Raw genomic sequence first — 5,710 nt, forward strand, 5'->3', positions numbered from 1 at the left:
TTTCTCATTTTTTTAATATGCCTATTAACCAAATAAATTTTTAAAAATTTTATTATAGACAATTAGATCCTTAAAAAATATACTCTAAGACAAATTAATCCATATTTAAAATAAAACAATGATCAATTAATCCGACAAAAATAATTTATAAAGATTTTTAGAAAATTAAAATTTATTAGAGACTAAAATCTGATTTAAAATTTTTTTAAATTAATTTAAATATTTATTATTAATAATTTGTTATAAATTAAAATTTATACCAATTATATTGTGTTTTGAGTCCGAACAGGAGTTTGGATCCGCTTTTGAGCTTTGGATTAGTTAAACTTGAGCTTTATAATTGAGGTGTGAACCGAAATTTTTGGGTTCTTAAACTTGATTTATTTCAACTTACGTCTATCTCTTTTAAGTGATAAAAATTACGTGAGTGTTAGACCGAAAAAATAGAGACTTTTGAGAGCACTATCTTCAAACAACTCCTTTAAAAGATATACAATATTTAGATTTTTATTATAATAATTTAAAAAAAAATAAATATATCTAAAAATTATAAATAGATTTAGTATCTTTTTAAAATTAAATACATATTTAAAATACAAACTAAATAAAATTAAAATTTAAAATTTTAATTTTAATTTTAAATTTTAGTTTTAAATTTAATATATTTAATTATTAATATATTACAATTTAAATATACATCCAAAAAATAAATTAATTAAAATTCAAAATTTTAATTTTAAAATTTTAAAATAAATCTTAAACCATCTACTTATTAATTAATACCATACAAAATTCTAAACAGTCACATTCATCACACATCATAAATTTAGAGGCACACGCTGCCCGTAGTTTATCATCCTTAATCACTGTTTATCGCGCCACCGTTCTCTTCAACATTCATCTACAATATTATCTTTCTCTTTCTCGACTTATCATCGATGTCACCTCGTTGCCGTTCGTCCGCATCATGCACTAGACACTAATACTAGTGAGTAGTGAGCTTTATCAGAACAGGTATCTTCGTTACAATGGTGGACCCACTTAGAATTCTCGTCACTGGTGCCGCTGGTAATTCATTTTAATTTGCTTTTTTATTCACTTCATACCAAAATACATACTAATTTAATTGTAGTATAGTTTATTGTATATAATGCTTATTCGTTCCTTTTCGTCTAAGGCCGTTGATTCTCTTTCCTCTGTATCTTAGGTTTGGGTGGGTTCATAGAGTTTTTTTTGTGCATGATATTATTACTTTTTTTTATTATTTTGTATATATATAAATTTTTTTTACATAAATTTTAGATGTGTTGATAAAATATTTAGAGTGTATTCTTATAATTTTAGATATGTTTATATATTTATTATGTTCTTATGTACATATATAAGTTTTTTTTATATAAATTTTGGATGTGTTGATACAATATTTAGAGTGCATTCTTATAATTTTAAATGTGTATTTAAATTTAATTTTTTGTATTCAATATGTAATTTAGAACTACAATAAAAATAATTTAGATGTGTTAATATATAATTTTAAATGTGTTTATATTGTTTATTTAATTTTAGATGTATTTTTGACATAAGTTTTAAATACTTTGAGTAAAAAAAAAAATTGAAGTGAATTTAATTGATTTTAAAAATTTCACTGATTTTTTTTAAATTAGTATACAAAAAATTGTTACAAATTTTATGATTTGTTTTGCAAAAAATCAATGTATTACAAGTGATTACAAATTTTACAGTAATAAATATTAAAAGTAAAAGTGATTTCTTAAAAGTAGAAAATATGATTAATTAAAAAATTAAAATAATAAAATATTAAATTTAAAAATTAAATAAAGACTGAATTTTATTATACAAATAGCATTAATCTTCAATTCAACTAAATATCTTTTAAAAATTGTACAATATTCAGCCTTTTATTATAATAATTTAAAAAAATAAAATAAACGTATTTAAAAATTATAAATAAATTTAGTATCTTTTTAAAATTAAATCCATATTTAAATATAATTAATTTCGGTCAATTACATTAAATATGCTATCAAAGACATATGGATAGACATGATCAAATGTAGTTAATCTAGTCAGTTATAAATATGCCATCATAGGCATATGACTTACTATATATATAGTTATACACAGACATACATAAGGTGTTTCATGCAGCTAAATGCGCAAACCGGACGACTGAATACTGATAAGATGAAGACTTTTACTTATGTTCTCATCATTCTCTTTATTTTTTCCATTGGAATCGGTATATTTTAGTTATTCGTTAACGAGATTTAATTATTTGTATCTTATGTGAGTGTTTGTTTTTCTTTTTTTTTTTTTTTTAAGTGTTATTTTACCTTTATTTTGTATATTGTTAAGAATGTTAAAAATGGATTTACTTTAAAAGATACTTCTATTTTATTTAGATTTTTTAACAGAAAAAGAATTAATAATTATTTTTTATTCTATAAATTTATATGCACGTGTAAATTTTTTTTTGAAAAAAAATAACAAATAGATACAACTCAGGATCGGTTTGTGGTTTAGTTTGTGTTTATATTTTTTTATTTTTAGTATTTCATAGAGAACAAGAAAAGAATTAAAAATTGATTTTTTTTTTAATTTTTATCTTTTTTTAAATAAAATCTTAAAATTAAAATTATTTAAAAATAAAAAGGAAATACTTTTTAAAACCAAATAAACTCTAAAGATGTCTTTGTTTTATGTTTTTGTTTTCTATTTTTATTTTTAAAGTTTTATAATTTTTAAGATTTTATGAAGATAAAAAATAATAAAATCTTAATTTCTGTTTTTATTTTTTATTTTTCCCTACAAAATTTTGAAAATAAAATATTAAAAATAAACAAAAAATTAAAGTGCAAATCATATGCATTACTTAAGCATAGTTTAATTTTGACATTCACAAGCATAATGATTTCATATGTTTGATGTGTAAATGCATAGGTAGTGAAAGATTATTGAAAGTATCAGAGGCAAAATTGTGTTCTGCAGTGAGTCAAAGAGGATGTATTTCAGGAACTAAAGAATGCACCAGTGACTGCAAGCAAATATATGGAGCGCAAGCAACTGGTTATTGTGGTGCAAGAAAAAATTGTATTTGTCATTTCCCATGTTAAATTTCTAGTCCTACAATAATCGAACTATAATGTTGTAAAATAAATAAATAAATAAAAGACAATAAATATAAAATAAAAAATATAAATAAAAGATTTTATTATCAGTATTTACTAATATTATTCATATATATATATATATATATATATATATATATATATATATATATATATATATATATATATATATATATAAAAGATACGAATTTATTTGTTATATAAAAAAAGAGAATGATATTAGTAATATAAAAAGAGAGAAAAAACCCTAAACCCTAAACCTGTTATTATTGTATGTATATTACTTGAGAACAAACTTCTATTTATATATGTACAAGGGGTCACCATTTTCAAACTTAATTAATTGTAATCTCTCTTGATATCTTGAGCAACATTGAGAAATGGGCATCCACCTCATACTTATCACAATACTTTTCCTTAGATGACCATTTAGGATTATGTCTCGTTAAAACTTTAATAAAGAAAAACTCAATAAAAAAAATTTAGTAAAGAAAAAAGAATACAATATCCTTTATGACGGGAGTGCCTCATTTAAAACCTTATCAAGAAAAACTAAATGGAAAAAAATCTGACCAAAGAAAAAAGAGTACAGTCTCCCCTCTAGTCGACATCATTTAACATCTTGAAATCGGCGCATCCCAATCTGATGTACCAATTTTTCAAATGAGGATTTTGGGAGTGATTTTGTAAATAAATATGCTAGATTGCCACTTGAACAGAACTGCTGGACATTAATTGTCCATTGATTTTGAAGATCACGAGTAAAGAAGAATTTGGGAGAAATATGTTTTGTTCTATCACCTTTGATGTATCCACCCTTAAGTTAAGAAATGCATGTTGTATTATCTTCAAACATGACAGTTAGAGCTATCTTATGATCAATCAGTCCACATGATCACAAAATATATTGGATCAAACTCTTGAGCCAAAAACACTCGCGACTTGCTTCATGTATCGCTAGTATTTCAGTATGATTAGAGAATGTTGTTGCTATCGTCTGTTTCGTGAACTTCTATGATATAGTTGTACCACCATATTTGAACAGGTATCCTGTTTGAGATCTCCTTTTGTGTGGATCAGACAAGTATCCTGCATTTGCATAGCCAACTAGTTGTGACTTAGATCCATAGGGATAAAACAATCCCATATCGACCGTACCATAAAGATATCGAAAAAATTGTTTGCCTCCATTCCAATGTCTTCTGGTTGGAGAGGAACTATACCTTACTAGTAAATTCACCACAAATGATATATCGGGTCGTGCATTATTAGCAAGATATATTAGTGCTCTAATGACACTAAGATATGGTACTTCAGGATCAAGGATATCTTCATTTTCTTCTTTAAGACGGAATTGATCATTTTCTACATCCAAAGATCTTACAATCATTGGGGTACTTAATGGATGCGACTTATCCATATAAAATCCCTTCAAGATCTTTTTTGTGTATGTTGTTTGATGAATAAAAATTCCAATTTTTATATGCTCGATCTGCAGGTCGAGACAAAATTTAATCTTTCCAACATCTTTAATCTCGAACTCTTCTTTTAGAATTTTTATAATTGTTGGAATCTCTTTAGGAGTTGCAATGATATTTAAATCATCAACGTACACAGCAATTATAATGAATCCAGATGCAGATTTCTTTATGAAAACATATAGACAGATATCATTATTCTTGAATCCATTTTTAGCCCAATACTCAGTAAGACAATTATACCACATTCGTCCAAATTGCTTTAGACCATATAAAGATCTTTGCAATTTGATTGAGTATAACCCTTGCGAATATTCATTGGATGGTTTAAATATCTTTAGTTTTTCAGGAACTTTCATATAGATATCACGATCTAATGATCTGTATAAATAGGCTGTTACCACATCTATTAAATACATATGTAGTTTATGATATGCGGATAAACTAACCAAATAACGCAATGTTATTGCATCCACTACAGGAGAATATGTTTCTTCATAATCTATATCGAGTCTTTGTGAAAAACCTTGTGCTACGAGTCGAGCTTTGTAGCGTACAACTTCATTTTTCTCATTTCGTTTTCTCATAAATATCATTTGTATCCAACAGGTTTTACATCTTCTGGTGTACGTATTACAGGTCCAAAAACTTCACGTTTTGCAAGTGAGTCTAGCTCAACTTTCATAGCTTCTTCTCATTTTGGCCAATCATTCCTTTGTCGACATTCTTCGACTGTTCTTGACTCAAGATCCTTACTTTCATGCACGATATTTAATGTCACATTATATGTAAATATTTTATTGACAATTGTCTTATTTCAGTCTCATTTTTCTCTTGTAAAGAGATAATTTATCGAGATCTCGTCATTTTTACATTTTTTATGTATTTGAACATCTTCTGGCATCAAAACTATATCAGAATTTTGAACAACTGCAGGTGTCTTTGTTATGTCTTTTTCAACAGGAATAGTATTTCCTTCTTTTCTTTTTCGATGATTTTGTCTTTGGAACCAATCGATCTACCACGCTTCTAGCGTGAATTTGTTTTAGTGGCCACTTGTCCTATTGGGACATCAATTTAAAT

The sequence above is a fragment of the Arachis stenosperma genome, chromosome 4 (genome assembly GCF_014773155.1).
Source record: "Arachis stenosperma cultivar V10309 chromosome 4, arast.V10309.gnm1.PFL2, whole genome shotgun sequence".
Classification (NCBI taxonomy): domain Eukaryota; kingdom Viridiplantae; phylum Streptophyta; class Magnoliopsida; order Fabales; family Fabaceae; genus Arachis; species Arachis stenosperma.